The sequence below is a fragment of the Coffea eugenioides genome, chromosome 8 (genome assembly GCF_003713205.1).
Source record: "Coffea eugenioides isolate CCC68of chromosome 8, Ceug_1.0, whole genome shotgun sequence".
NCBI classification, from domain to species: Eukaryota; Viridiplantae; Streptophyta; class Magnoliopsida; order Gentianales; family Rubiaceae; genus Coffea; species Coffea eugenioides.
In genome coordinates, this window is record NC_040042.1 from 34,688,828 (window position 1) to 34,705,619 (window position 16,792).

Sequence of the window (16,792 nt, forward strand, 5' to 3'; positions counted from 1 at the left end):
GCTTTTCATTTATGATACCCATCCATTATTTTGGTTTCTTTTCAAATATTCCTAAAAACTTTTGAATTCTCATCACCAAATGAGCAGGGCAATGTTGCAATGTTTTTAGTTGATAAAACGTATCTGTTGACAAATGCAATGCGACAAACAAATCAGGAGTACCAAGAACGAGACAGTCGACCTAATTTGCCATATATCAGGTATCTGTTGACAGTCTAATCTAATGGATCATAATAGGTGCAGTAGGATCTAATACAGAAGAACTGCTCTAAGTATCCTATTGTAAACTGTGAATGACTTGCCCTTTGTTAGACTGTGTATTAGATAGAACAGCACCAAAACTTCTGTCTAAACTGATATATGGCTTGGCTTTTCTTGATTATGTCTGTAGCTATCAGTTTACCCTTTTGTTTCTTTATCTATCAATAGATTGGCTTTAGTTGAACTGTGTATAGGAAGATTAACCCTAAAATTCTGCCAAAATACATATGTACGGCTTGACATGTTACAAGATAAATACATTCTTACAAACTCAATTGAAGACTACATATGCATCACCATTTGGTGGGCGCGCACAGCCAGTCCCTGCAAGTAGTGATTCAAATTGGGGCACGGGGCATGCACTGACAACCGTTCAAAACAGTATAATAGTTTTTAAACAAGTTGTAATTGTTTCTTAACTACTTATACATACTTACAACACGAGTGTGATATTTTATTATTGTTTATATAGATCCCATACATAATAATTGTGTGTCTTGTTACAAAATTTTACAAGTAATTCACATAAAGTTACAAAGTGTTCAAAAAATGTTACATCATTCCAATCTGTGGGTGGAGTCCCTCAATTTGACACTAACATCATCGTACCCCACAAATGTGATTATTCTTACATTGTTTCATAGAATTTTAGGACCAGTCCATCCTAATTAAATTATTATGCTTCCTTGTCCGTCCTAAATTATTGTGCTTCAACATAATTTTGGGACCAGTACTTCGTAAATTACCTTAACAAAAAGTCCTTTGTAATTATTGGACTAGCACGAGTCCCTCAAATTGACACCAGCGCCACCTTACCCCACGAATGTGACTATTCTTGCCTTATTTCATAGAATTTTGGGACCAGACCATCCTAAATATTGTACTCCAAAGAATTTTAAATCACTCATCTTGATATTAAACTTTTTAAGTTTACACCATAAAAAATGGACTTTTTTTATTCACAAAAACAATTCAATGATAACTTTGGTCAATGCGGCCTGCAAATATTTTTTTTCAAGGGAAATCTTTTTTTTATAGCTCGGATATTTATAAGGGAAAATTTGCTATATAATTGGCGAAAGATTTGATATTCAAGTATGGAGTAAAATTTTGTCCAAAGTCAAAAGTAGGGAGTTTGGATTCTTTTAATGGGAATTAAGCTAAAATGATAGATTTGCCGGTAGATAGTTTTGCATGAATTTATGACCTCAATTGGCCACGTTATGTCCGTAGACTGTGTTCGGATAAGAGATTTAGGACCTCAACTGGCCTCTCATCCAACGAAAATATACTCCATTTTGACCAATGCAACTGTGTTAGGATAGGAGATTATTTGGAACAATTTTTTTTTTAAAATAGTGTAGCATTTTCAGTGAAAATATATTCCATTTTGGCCAATGTGACTGTGTTCGGATAAGAGATTATTTGGGATAATTTTTAAAAAAAATAATACAGCACTTTTTTGATGTCATGCCAGTGAGATAAAAATGTAATTAAAAATATGTTTATGATATAAATAAATAAATTTGTGTAAATAATTTGCTATCCAAACTAATTCGTTGTGAGGGCCCGAGTTAGATATGTATCCATATCAACATTAATCAAGCAATCAATACATAAAAACTAAACCATCATGTTTTACTACATTAAACATCGTACGAAGACAACATTAATTTCTTTTTTTTTTTAGGGTAGGTGACAACATTAATTTCTTTCTTGCATGCTTTGCTAGATTTTAAATGATTCTTTCATATTGTTGATTATATACCACATATAAATAGTATGGATAAGGGTACCTCCTGAAAGGACCACAGTGAAAGAACCTTTTTCTTTGTTAAATATATCAACTATTGCGAATTTCCGTTGATGGTTTTAATCTTGCATGTGAATTTCTATACAAAAAGTAGTATATGTCATTCGTGAAGTAGCACTTTCAGTTTGAGCATTCAGCACGTGGGTGCACCAAACTCAATAAAATAGTTGTCAAGTATTTTAAAATTCCGTTAAATTTTTGGAGGAGTTTGACAATTAAATAGTTGTCAAGCTTACAACACGAGTGTGATATTTTGTTATCGTTCATATGGGTCTTATGCATAATAATTGTGTATTTTGATATAAAATTTTACAAATAATTCACAAAAAATTACAAGATATTCAAAAAGTATTATATCATTCCGGTCCAGGCTCGAAGTCCCCTAAATTGATGCTAACATCACGGTACCCACGAATGCGACTATTCTTACCTTATTTCACAGAATTTTGGGACCAGTCCATCCTACATATTATACTTCCAAATAATTTTGGGACCAGTCCATCTTAATTAAATTATGAGAAAAATGCAGTTTTGGTACCTAAACTTTGACACATAAGCGATTTTAGTCTCCAAATTTTGGACGAAAACAAATCTGGTACCCGAACTTTCAAATTTTGAGCACATTTAGTACCCTTGACAATTTTTTCCCAAATTGCTACCGAAAAAAGTCACGTGACAGTCACATGTCCGGCCACTATTGTATAAAAAATGTCAAATGCCATTCTAATACTAAGTATTAAGTTTAAGGACTAATAATGTAATAAAAAACCTATGGACTAAATAACATCACATGAGTCATTTAAAAAATAAAAGAAGAAGGAAACGATGTAAAATTCTGTCAAACTCATTTCTATCTGTGTTCCATCCCTCTCTCTCCAAAAGAAAACCTAAGAACCAAACTTCAACAAAAATTCAAGCTAGGCATGGCGTGATCCAACATATGTCGAAGACATCAATTTCTTATTCCCGGTTCGTCAAGAAGCCTGAATGCAATAGATTCTATTTTCAAAAGGCTAGAATCAAGACAATGAAGACTGATCTTGATAATTGTGTTCTTATAGTTGCTTTTGTTCTTGGTGGCAATCAATTGACTCATGTGATGTTATTTAGTCCTTAGATTTTTTTATTACATTATTACTTCTTAAACTTAATACTTAGTATTAGAATGGCATTTGACATTTTTTTGACATTTTTTATATAATAGTAGCTGGACATGTAATTGTCACATGACTTTTTCCGACAACAATTTGGGAAAAAATCATCAAGGGTACTAAATGTGCTCAAAATTTGAAAGTTTGGGTGCCAGATTTGTTTTCGTCCAAAATTTGGGGACTAAAATCGCTCATGTGTCAAAGTTTAGATACCAAAACTGCATTTTTCTCTTAAATTATTGTCCTTCCTGGTCCATCCCAGTGTTTTAAGAATTGGATCGGATTAACCGGTTTGATCGGTCGGGCCGTGAACCGACAATGATACCAATCTACTTCTATGAGAAAAATGAAAAGTTTTTTTAAAAAAAAAAACCAGTCAAAGTTGGTTAAAATCAGTGAATCGGAATAAACCGATTAAACTAGTCAAGTCCAATTTTTTGAGTTTTGACTTTGAAGTTGGACTTTTTTCTATGGGCTGCTCACTTTTTTGAGCTTTTAAATTCTATCAAAGACCAACAACTACAACTAATTATCTGCTACTGCAATTAAGTTGGTTGATGGCCATTTTTCCTCAAATAAACAAAAAACCTTAGTTAGCCCAATTTAAAAATAAAATGACTAATCCAACAAAAAAACTAAAGAAACTCTCAATCCTCTTCCTCCTTTAAGAATCTTCACCTACCGAGCCACTTTACAAGTTCTACTCATCTCCTCATTTCCTTTATTTCTTTTTTCCCTCTTCTCTTCTATCTTTTCTTTTACATTATTGATGGTGAAGACAATAATGAAGTTGAATTCGGTAGATAAAAAAGCACACTTGTTTACCCTTTCCTCTTCTATCTTTTGTTTTGATATTCATGATTTTTTCTACATTTTTTGGATTTCATTTTACAAATCCTATTAGATTTTCTTTTGAGTTGGGAAAGTTAAACTCTTCTTTGTTTAATTTAAGATATTGGATAGATTTGCTCATATTTTTGTTGATTCTTTATTTTTTTATGAAATATATTTTCTTTTATTTGGTAGATGAATTAGAAGGTACTAGATCAATAAATTTACTCCAGAAGATATTTTGCAAAATTTAGGATTTTTATTTTGATTTTACATATTTATGATTATTTGTTATTTTTATTTTTAAAAATAAAAAATAAACAAATAAATCAATGAACCAGGGATGAATTAGTTAAGCCGATTGGATCATGATTCGGCCTCTTTATTAGTTCGATCACCGATCCGAGTTTCAAAACAATGGTTTTGTATGAGTCCAGGTGGCAGCATTTTGCGGGTCCCACTACCATATCACATTATCATTTGGCTCCCACTCTTGTCATATCATTATTTGGGTTCCCCACCATATCACATCATTATTTGGGGATCCCACTCCTGTCATGGAAAGAAAAATTAAACCCTTGTTTGGACAGCAATTTTTCAAAAAAAAATTTGATACGTTTTTCGTGAACACATTTTTCAATCATTTTTTTACCTCACATATATTAAATCGCTACAATAATTTTTCTAAAAAAGTCTAAAAAAAATGCAATCCAAACAAGGCCTCCTTGATGCTTTAGAAACCAAATCGCAGTGCCCTGATTTTCTCAATGCTCAGCTAAAGTTAAGGCTCAATCATTGATGAATGTAAGATGAATTTACACTTCTAGAACCAAAAATTTTTCATAAATCTAGGGATTGCATGTGTTTTTGGCGGCTCCAATCTTCTAATTGCTCTCAGTCGTCATACATAGACTGTTCGGAATTAAAATAATTTTCCCTTTTGTCACTAAAACCAATTTATCTTTTTTTCCCCCACAAGTTCATAATTTTTTTAATTTTATTTTTAAGGAAAACTCCAAAACTTATAGGGAAGAAGGAAACTAAAAGTTTAATAAGCTTGTGTTATGAATATCATGATTCACCTGACTAATGTTCCTATCAAATAATCTTAAAAGTTCCAGATTGTTAAAAGTTCTTAATTTTTGGGAGGGAAGCATAGGTTAGGTGATATGATGGGAATGAGTGTAAGTGAAAGGTTTCGAATTCGAGATTTCTCACTTATATTGAAAAAAAAAAATCTCACATTCAATAGACTTTGTGCCTCCTAAGATTCCAAAAATCCTTTTATATCCCACTATAATCTTAAAAGTTCTCGATAATATACTCATAAATGTTAGACTTCCTCAACCCGAGTTTTAAACAAAAATGTACAAATGCCGCTTAATTTTACAATTGTTACTTGTCTTGCCCAACAAATCTCAACTTCTCGTTTTACCACTGCCCACAAATACACTAAACAGGCCCGGACACATTGACTTTAGAGTTCAAGAACTATTGAGACCTAATCACCCAAACTGACAGGTTGTCGATGCCTGTGCAATAATAAAAATAAACTTAATTGCCAATTAAAATAACCGAAACCCGATTCCAAGTACTGGAGTAGGGACTCTAGGTGTGCAATGGGTTACTTGATTCACCATGTTCCCGAAGAGTTTGCTTGATCCAATATATCCGAATGGGATGGCTTTTTCACAAATAATTATTGATTTGTAAACAGGGCAAATAGGATCGTATCCTCAGGGATGGGGATATTTGTCTCTTTTGAAATTCAAAGTAACACAGGGGATATTTTTGTATAAAGGGTGACAATTAAAGCAGTTTAACTAAAAATAAAATAGCCAACTAAAAATTAAATGACAATTCACTAAAATCAGAGTAATAATAATTAAAGGTCTAGCCAAGAAATAACGTCAGCAATGGTTCACCTAATTGATCATTGATGCAAATGCAATTCCAATTTTTTACTAATAAATAGGTTATAATTGCCAAACATGCGATGACAGTCAACTCCTCCTTACTGTGTCGGTGATTAAGGTACGCTCGTTAATCACTGGTCTAATTGAAAAATAATCTTTGGTATGCCCGTAAGATTTAATTTTCCAATTGCCTAACGTATTAGAAGAGCCCTATTCTAACCAAATAACGCACTACCAGGGTTATTTCAGGTTAGCTTGCGTATTCCCCCGACACAAATCCAATCATGCCAGTTGTCACCAGTTCAGAGCAATTAAACAATTACGGATTTAATGCCCCAATTGATAATAGATTACCAAATTAACTAATTATCCGGATCCAATACAATCAATTAATTGAACAATCATAAACACTGTAATCAGAGAGTATGCGAATACCAATAAATAAAAGGAAAAAATTAAATTAAATTGATCTCACAATTTTCAGACGAACCAAAGCCTCCGTTGTTTCTTGACTAGAGAAAATGATTTAGTTCATCCCCGATGAGGAGCACCTACACAAAGCGGAAGGAACAATTTGTGGCCTTTGTCATTGATCGGCAAAATTCAATTTGTTCGAATTACAAAAGAGAAGAAAGCTACAACGAATCATTCATTTGTTTCTAATTGTCCCTGACATCCGAGAGAGGGGGAAAAAAACCAACCCAAGACGAAAAACAAAAGTCCAAGAGAAAAGCTAATCTCTTCCGTACTTTGCGGCTACCTCTACTTCCAAAGCCTAGAGTCCTAATCAAACTTTGACTTCCACTTCTTCTGTTTCTCTATTCAGCCGCCCCCACACAAAAAAAAAATAAGAAAACTTACTTATTAGTTAGTTTCCTTCCTTTGCTGAAACTCAAATAACCAACTAACGGAATAGTTGCGTCCCATTTTGTACTTCCAGACACGAGCAGGTGTCGCACATCTTTCTTGAACTTTCTCGACATGTTAAGGCCTGAGTTGACGTGGCCACGCCAAGCAGTATTTGTAGTGTGAAATTTGCGCCTATTTATCACATTTTGCTCCAACTCCCTGCAATAAGTACAAATGCCACAAATGAGTAAAATCTGACAATTAATCCGCATTTGATTAGGTAATAAGGGAAATTAATTATAAAATAAATGATAAAATTACAACCTATCAATTCCCCCCACACCTAAACCATGCTTGTTCTCAAGCATGAGAATAGCAAACAAATACCAATATTTGACAATGGCTATTGCTCCATCTACCTTATTGCCAAGATACCAAGAAAAACAAATATCAAGCATCAATGGTCAAGATCCAAGAAACATCACCCCGATTAGTTTCTAAACCACAAACTCCTCCAATTTAAGGCAAACTAATCTAAGGAAAAGGAATGGTCCCTCAACATTCATCAGCAAATGGTCCAACTATTAACCAAAATCTCAACATTAAATCCATAAATCGGCAAGCAGACTTTTATCACACACTAACACAACATTCATCTTTTTTTATCACGTTTTTCTATTTTTCTGAGCAAGGGGCGGTGCGATCGTGGCTGAGCGAGGTGGGCGGCCGTTGCGGCTGGCGTCGATGGCGGCGCATGATAGTGATGAGGAGAGGAGATGACGGTTGTGACGGCGGCAAAAGGCTTTCGATCGACAGAGAAAGAGAAACAGGGGAGAAGAGGGAAAGAAAATAGGAAGAAAGAAAGAAAAATAAAGAAGGAAAAAGAAGAAAAGAAAAGTAGTTTTTTTTTATTTTTAGAACTTAAATTTTAAAATTTGAATTTTGAAAATAAAAAAAAAGTTACGGTTAAACGGGAAAAAATTTTTTAATTTTAATTTTTTTAATTTAATTAAAAAATTTTATTATTATTATTATTATTATTAACAAAATTTATTTTCGAAATTCAAAATTCGAGATTAAAATGACCTCAAAATTTTTCAAGGTTTGAATGCCTACCTTTCCCGCGAACATCACGTCATGAGAGTGGAAACCCTTTTAACCAAGCATCAAGAAGTTACACCTTGCCACGCGTCCAGTTGATGCGGGCACGTCAAATCAGAGAGATACCTACGAATCATCAAAAATGAAAATTGAAGCCAGAAATCTATCAAACTCAAGAAAAACATATTTAAACTATCAAACAAAACTGAACAAACAATTAAAAGACATTGGGTTGCCTCCCAATGAGCGCCTTTTTTTAATGTCTTTGGCTAAACATGGCCATGTGTCATTAATTGAAACAAGTTGGTGCAGCCAGACATATCATCTCCACTTCTCCACTTGGGAAGCCTTCGTAATAGTGCTTGAGACAATGCCCATTCGTCACAAACTTCTTGTCTATCTTAATGCTCTGGACTTCAACTGCACCATAAGGAAAGGCATGAGTAACAAGAAAATGGCCAATCCAACAGGAACGTAACTTACCTGAAAATAGTTTTAACCTGGATTGGTATAGGAGAACCTTTTGACCAACTACACAAGTCTTTTAGAGATTTGTTGGTCATGGAACGCCCTACTCCTCTCCTTGTAAATTGATGCATTCTCATATGTTTCGTTCCGAATCTCCTCCAATTCTTGCGAGTCTGACTTCCGCTAGGCACCGGCCTCTTCAAGATTCATGTTACACTATTTTATTGCTCAAAAAGCCTTGTGTTCAAATTCTACTAGAATGTGACACGGCTTCCCGAATATCAATCTGTAGGGCGACATCCCTATAGGGGTCTTGTATGCAGTCTGATAGACCCAGAGTGCATCTTTCAACCTTTGACTTCAGTCCTTCCTATCGGGTCGCACCATTTTCTCCAGTATAGATTTGATCTCCCTATTCTAGACCTCCGCTTGACCATTGGTCTGAGGATGGTACGATGTTGAGACCTTGTGGAGCACACCATACCGTCGGAACAGCGCAGCTATGGTATTATTGCAGAAGTACGTTCCCCTATCACTAACAATGGTTCTTGGCATCCCAAAACGTACAAAAATATTAGACTTGATAAAATTTGCAACCATTTTCGAATCATTAGTTCGGGTGGACTTAGCCTCCATCCATTTGGAAACATAATCGATTGCCAACAATATGTATATAAAAATCAAATGAGGTAGGAAAATGCCCCATAAAATTTATACCCCGAACATAAAAAATCTCTACAAAAATCAATAGAACTTGGGGCATATGATCTCTGCGAGCTATATTACCTACCCTTTGACATCGATCACAGGATTTACAAAACACATTTGCATCTTTAAACAATGAAAGCCAATAAAATCTATTCTCTAATACTTTATGCGCAGTTCACTTAGGTCCAAAACTACCTCCACAGGCAAAAGTATGACAGAAAGTTAAAATTAACTGAAATTCATTGTCACTCACGCATCTTCTCATTACTTGGTTAGCGCATCTCTTTCACAAGTACGGGTCATCCCAAATGAAGTATTTGGCATCGCTCTTCATTTTGTCCCTCCTTGTTTTTGGCTAACCTGCAGGGAAATTGCCCGTTACTAGGTAATTTACTAAATTCGCATATCAAGGCAATTGAGAATTTAAAAAAAATAAGTGTTCTTCATGGAATGCATCCTTCAATGGCTCGTTCTCCTCTCCAACTGGTATACGACTCAAGTGGTCAGCTACTAAATTCTCTGAACCTCTTTTATCCCTCATTTTCAGGTCGAATTCTTGCAGGAGCAATATCCACCTGATGAGCCTCAATTTCGCATCTTTCTTGATTGTTAGATACCTCAACGCTGTATGATCAGAAAATACAATAACTTTAGCACCTGACAAATATGACCGAAACTTTTCTAATGCAAAGATAACCGCAAGAAACTCATTCTCAGTGGTGAAGTAATTCAGTTGAGCCCCATTCAAGATTCGGGATGCATAGTAGATGACGTGACTCGTTGCCCCAACACAGCCCCACACAGCATGATCACTGGCGTCGTACATGATCTCAACTAGTAGATTCCACTCAGGGGTTGGATGATAGGTGGCGAGGTCAACAGCTTCTTTAGCATGTCGAAGGCTCTCACACACTTTATCATCGAACTCGAAGGCCACATCTTTTTGTAAAAACTGGAACAACAGGGCTCTAATCTTCTAAAAATTCTTGATGAATTTTCGGTAAAACCCTGCATGTCCAAGAAAAGAGTGCACTTCCCGCACACTCGCAGGGTAAGGTAAAGCAAATATAATGTCTATTTTAGCTCTGTCAACCTCAATACCTTTAGAAGACACAACATGACTTAGGATTATCCCATGTTCAACCATAAAGTGACATTTTTTCCAGTTTAGCACGAGATTAGTCTCTATACATTTCAATAGGATCAATTTTGGGTTATCTAGACAGATATCAAAACTATCACTATACACTCTAAAATCGTCCATGAAAACCTCAATAATTTTCTCTACATATTTTGAAAAGATATTTACCATACATCTCTGGAATGTTGCAAGTGCATTGCACAACCCGAATGGCATCCGTCTATATGCAAAGGTCTCGAACGGACACGTGAAGGTCATCTTCTCTTGATCATCCGATGCGATTGCAATATGAAAATATCCTGAAAATCAATCCAAGAAATAATAATAAGCCCGATAAGCTAAACGCTCAACTATTTGGTTAATGAAAGGAAGAGAAAAATGATCCTTTTTTCGTGACAGCGTTCAATCTGCGGTAGTCAATACACTATCGTCATTCGGTGGGTTTGCGTACTGGCACAAGCTCACCTGTATTGGCCTCCACGGTTACTTCTGCTTTTTTCGAGACTACCTGTACAGGGCTCACCCATGGGCTATATGATATTGCGAATATGATCCCCACATCTAGCAACTTCAATATCTCCTTCTTCACCACTTCTATCATGAGGGGATTGAGTCTCTTTTGAGCTTGCCGTATAGGTTTGGCATCTTCTTTCAGCCTTATGCGATGCATACAGATAGAGGGGCTGATTCCCTTAATGTCGGCGATGGTCCACCCTATCGCCTCTTTATATTCTCTAAGGACCCGAATTAACTTCTCCTCCTGGGTTTTTTAGAGCGCCGCTAAGATAATTACCGGGAGTGTTTCTTTCTCACTCAGATACGTATATTTCAAGTGCTTCGGCAGAAGTTTCAACTCAAATACAAGTGCCTGCACCACAGATGGTAGTACCCTCTGGTGAGATTCGGGTACAAAAACAGGTGCGAGTTCATACCTCCTCGTCGTGGTTGGCAATGAGTGTAACGTCCCTATTGTACATTTCAGATCTTTACTCCATTCTATCTCAGGAGTTGTTTCCAACTCGAGGTGCTTGGTTAAAGCAACTTTCAACTTATCCCTGCTAACAGTTTCAAACACTTCCTGCACCGCAGGATCAATAGCACTTACAGAGAAATTAGAGTTAAAATTAGAGTTTGAGAGGTATTTCATAGTATCAAAGATATTAAAATGAACAATTTTCCCGTCAAACTCCATGAACAATGTGCCCTTGTTAACATCTATTTTAGTTTGTGCCGTGCTTAAAAAGAATCTACCTAATAATAAAGGGTGATGGGTCGTGGGAGTCTTCATCATCCATATCAAATATATAAAAATCCGCTGAAAAACCAATTCATTAATTTTCATCCAAACATCTTCAATCAACCCGTTAGGGTATGCATTGATTCGGTCAATTAATTGGATTGTTATCCCAATTTCTTTTAGAGTGCCCAAATTCAAAAAAATATATATGGATTTTGGCATAACATTAATCGAAACTCCTACGTCTAACATGGCATTTCCAATCAAGGTGTTACCTATCTTACAGGGAATAGTAAACATACCTGGGTCCCCGCACTTCGGTAGGAGGTTCCTCTGGAGAACCGCTGACACATTCTCCCCCACGATAACTCTTTCATCTCCCCTCAGTCGCTTTCGGTTGACGTACAGGTCTCTTAAAAACTTGGCATATTTCGACACTTGTTTGATTGTGTCTAATAAGCGAATATTGATCTCTACCTTGCGGAACACCTCCAGGATCTCTTTCTCCTTATCTTGTTTCTTCGGTTTCTCCAACCTGCTAGGAAAGGGAGGCAGATGAGTTTTTACTTCAACGATCGGGTCAGAGAGTACCACTGAATTTTTGCCCTTTCTGTCCTCCTTCTCAAGCCCGTTTTCAATTTTTTTTCTCATCCTTGTCCTTTGAAATCGTGAGTTCGGGTCCCTGAATTTCCTTCTCGCTCCTTAAAGTCATCGCATTTACGTTCTTCGGGTTCAATTCAGGTTGAGACGGTAATTTTTCTTAGACTTGGGATTCTAGGCGGTTAATTGCTATCGCCATCTGACTCATCTAACTCTGCATTGCTTGCATATGTCCCAATTGATTTCTCATACTTTGTAGGTCAGAATCTGTCTTTTGTTGATTAGCAATTGATAGCTTCATCATCTCCTCCACAGACGGACTTGAGTTTGAAGGGGGTGGTGGCAGGCGAGGTTGATAATGTTGTTGATACCCTTGCTGCCTATTTGGTGCGAAATTTGATTGCCTATTTCCTCCATAGCTGAAGTTAGGATGATCTCTTCAACCTGAATTGTACATATTCGAGTACGGGTCATATTACTTTTTAGCGCAGGCGCGTGACCAGCAATGTTCACTTGCTCCGCACTTTCTTCTTGAATCATTGGGCACATCTCTGTAGAATGACCCATAGCAGTGCAAATCCCACACACTTTGGCTTGTGATGCAGTTCTTACAGCTAATTGCCTAACAAAAGATGTTAACTCAGTCAATTGTTGTTGGATAGAAGATGTTTCTACCTCATTCACTTTGCGTGTCAGGACATTCTCCCTCATACCAAACTGCTGCGAATTCTCAGCAATTCCTTCAATTAGCATCCACGCTTCTCAATGAGTCTTGTTCACCAATGCTCCTCTACTTGCAGCATCAATTATACTCCTGTCTCTGAAAAGTAGCCCCTCGTAAAAATATTGGATGAGCAGTTGCTCACTTATTTGGTGTTGAGGGCACTTGATGCACAATTTCTTGAACCGCTCCCAATAATCATACAACAACTCTCCTGGATGCTGCTTGATACCGCATATCCCCTTCCTTAGACTTGCAGCTTGAGACGCAGAAAAATATTTATCTAAAAATATATTCTACTTGTAGCATTTTCAGTGAAAATATATTCCATTTTGGCCAATGTGACTGTGTTCGGATAAGAGATTATTTGGGATAATTTTTTTAAAAAATAATACAACACTTTTTTGATGTGATGCCAGTGAGATAAAAATGTAATTAAAAATATATTTATGATGCAAACAGATAAATTTGTGTAAATAATTTGCTATCCAAACTAATTCGTTGTGAGGGCCCGATCGAGTTAGATATGTATCCATATCAACATTAATCAAGCAATCAATACATAAAAGCTGAACCATCATGTTGTACTACATTAAACATGTACGAAGACAACATTAATTTCTTTTTTTTTTGAGGGTACTTGACAACATTAATTTCTTGCTTGCATGCTTTGCTAGATTTTAAATGATTCTTTCATATTGTTGATTATATACCACATATATATAGTATGGATAAGGGTACCTCTTGAAAGGACCACAGTGAAAGAACCTTTTTTTTGTTAAATATATCAACTTTTGTGAATTTCCGTTGATGGCTTTAATCTTGCATGTGAATTTCTATACAAAAAGTAGTATATGTCGTTTGTGAAGTAGCACTTTCAGTTTGAGCATTCAGCACGTGGGTGCACCAAACTCAATAAAATAGTTGTCAAGTATTTTAAAATTCCGTTAAATTTTTGGAGGAGTTTGATATTTTATATTTTGGAGGAGTTTGACAATTAAATAGTTGTCAAGCTTACAACACGAGTGTGATATTTTATTATCGTTCATAGATCTTATGCATAATAATTGTGTGTTTTGATATAAAATTTTATAAATAATTCACAAAAAATTACAAGATATACAAAAAGTATTACACCATTCCGATCTAGGCTCGAAATCCCTCAAATTGATGCTAACATCACGGTACCCCATGAATGCGACTATTCTTACCTTATTTCACAGAATTTTGGGACCAGTCCATCCTACATATTATACTTCCAAATAATTTTGGGACCAGTCCATCTTAATTAAATTATTGTCCTCCCTGGTCCATCCCAGTGTTTCAAGAATTGGATCGGATTAACGGGTTTGATTGGTCGGGCCGTGAACCGGCAATGATACCAATCTACTTCTGTGAGAAAAATGAAAAGTTAAAAAAAAAAACCAGTCAAAAAAGTTGGTTAAAATCAGTGAATCGGAATAAACTGATTAAACTAGTCAAGTCCGATTTTTTGAATTTTGACTTCGAAGTTGGACTTTTTTCTACGGGCTGCTCAGTTTTTTGAGCTTTTAAATTCTATCAAAGACCAACAACGACAACTAATTATCTGCTACTGCAATTAAGTTGGTTGATGGCCATTTTTCCTCAAATTAAAAAAAAAAACTTTAGTTAGCCCAATTTAAAAATAAAATGACTAATCTAACAAAAAACTAAAGAAACTCTCAATCCTCTTCCTCCTTTAAGAATCTTCACCTACCGGAGCCACTCTAAAAGTTCTACTCATCTCCTCATTTTTTTTATATCATTTTTCCTTCTTCTCTTCTATCTTTTCTTTTACATTATTGACGGTGAAAACAATAATGAAGTTGAACTCGGTAGATAAAAAAGCACACTTGTTTACCCTTTCCTCTTCTATCTTTTGTTTTGATATTCATGATTTTTTCTACATTTTTTGGATTTAATTTTACAAATCCTATTAGATTTTCTTTTGAGTTGGGAAAGTTAAACTCTTCTTTGTTTAATTTAAGATATTGAATAGATTTGCTCATATTTTTGTTGATTCTTTATTTTTTTATGAAGTATATTTCTTTTATTTGGTAGATGAATTAGAAGGTACTAGATCAATAAATCTACTCCAGAAGATATTACAAAATTTAGGATTTTTATGTTGATTTTACATATTTCTGATTATTTGTTATTTTTTATTTTTAAAATAAAAAATAAACAAATAAATCAATGAACCGGGGATGAATTTGTTAAGCCGCTTGGATCATGATCCGGCCACTTTACCAGTTCGATCACCGATCCGAGTTTCAAAACAATGGTTTTGTATCAAAACAATGAATTTGGTAACGGGAGCTTCTCCTCTTTTTGCTTGAATACAATCTTATCCTTCATGTTCCTCTATATAATTTTAGTTTGAGTATTCAATAAAAGCACGTACCAAACTCAATAAAAATAGTTGTGAAGTTTGTTGAATTTCAATAAATTTTTGGACAAGTGTTTTTGGAGAGTTCGATGTGAGCAGTTTATCTTCTTGATTTTAATTTAGTTTGATATTGATATTCTGTGCTTTCCAATGAGATTGAAAGTCAATTAAAGTTTATAAAAGTAATATAAAAGTTTTTATATGTTTTAATTGAAGGAGAAGAGTAGTCGTAATACAACGATTTACATACTTAGCATCTCTTTTATTTTTAATAATCATGAGAACAAAACTTTGTGGCTGAGTATCACAAAAAAGTAATATGTACAGCATGCAATGCTCATTCTCTCATACTAGTTACCCTAAGTACAAGACAAAAGGAGCAAAAAACTTGTAACGCACGTTATCTTAATTATTTTATGTAAGCTAATTTTCTTCCTCATATTCTTCTTATTTTGATTTAGAGTCAAAATCAAGTAAAATATCTGTAAAGCTAGAAATGTTTTTTATTTTTATTTAAAAATATATCCAATAGGAAAGGACTTTTCTTTATGTCTTGGAGAATTGGTCAAAGTGTTAAGATGGAGGTGAGAAAATGTGACGTGCATCAGTTGGGGTTGATTTTCGAGTAATTAGTGCACAAGTCAAGAGATTAGAATATTGATCTCATGGAGATATATTTGAACATTATCAATGAAGGCTGTACTCTAAAGGCTCCATAGTATTACTCTGGATAATACTGAACAAATGACGCACAAGAAGTTGGTGGATCAAGTAGATTGAAAGAATCCTTAAGTTCTTGAAACTTTTTAGCCACAATGGGTTTCTTGAGTTGAGTTTTACCCAATTCAGTGTGGTCGATATAATATTTATAACATTTGATATAAACTCATGTAGTTTTAGTGTGATCGTGAATTTTGTTCTAATTTAGTTGTATGAGTTGGCAAATTTCATAATTATACCGAAATTTTAGTAATTTACAACACATATTGTACGAATTATATCAATTAGACAAAACTCAACTAGATAATATCTGGATCCACTTTTAGCACTTATCTCTATCTCTCTCACTCTTTCTCCCTCCTATTTTTGGAAGAATTATAATTTTTCAAGATGTAATTAATCATCCCAGGTGATGTATCACGAATTTGGTTATGCATGGCACATAGTTTCTTATAAGAAAAGTACTCATTTATATACTTTCATTTTACTGAACATGATTCACTGTCTCATGAATCACTAATAGACTACATAGTTATATGCCACCCTCGCGGAAACTAAAATACAAACTGAAAGAAACGTACATTGCCCATGATATTAGGAGTCCAGAGTACAGAACCCCAATCATGAGATTAATATGTTGCATAAGGCCATTTACAGTGTATTGAACTTCCATCAATAAAGTAAACAGTGCAGCCGTCGGAGACGCAACAATTGGTGCAATTTGTGTAGGTCTTCGTTCCATTACAGATCTTGTACACGGTCGGCCCCATGCAATTTCGTGGGCAAGGCCTGAGAAGCCCATGCCTGACAGCCTTGACTTCCACATTTGCTCCCAGAAGAATCATTCCTGTTTTCAGTACCAAAA

At 35.2% G+C, this 16,792-nt stretch overlaps 1 non-coding gene across 1 annotated transcript; it reads left to right on the forward strand.

Moving 5' to 3' along the window:
* The first annotated feature begins 12,944 nt into the window (after positions 1 to 12,944).
* On the forward strand, positions 12,945 to 13,051 carry LOC113781762. The gene has a single exon (XR_003469668.1). It is a non-coding gene; the product is annotated as a small nucleolar RNA R71 (small nucleolar RNA).
* Positions 13,052 to 16,792: the final 3,741 nt, after the last annotated feature.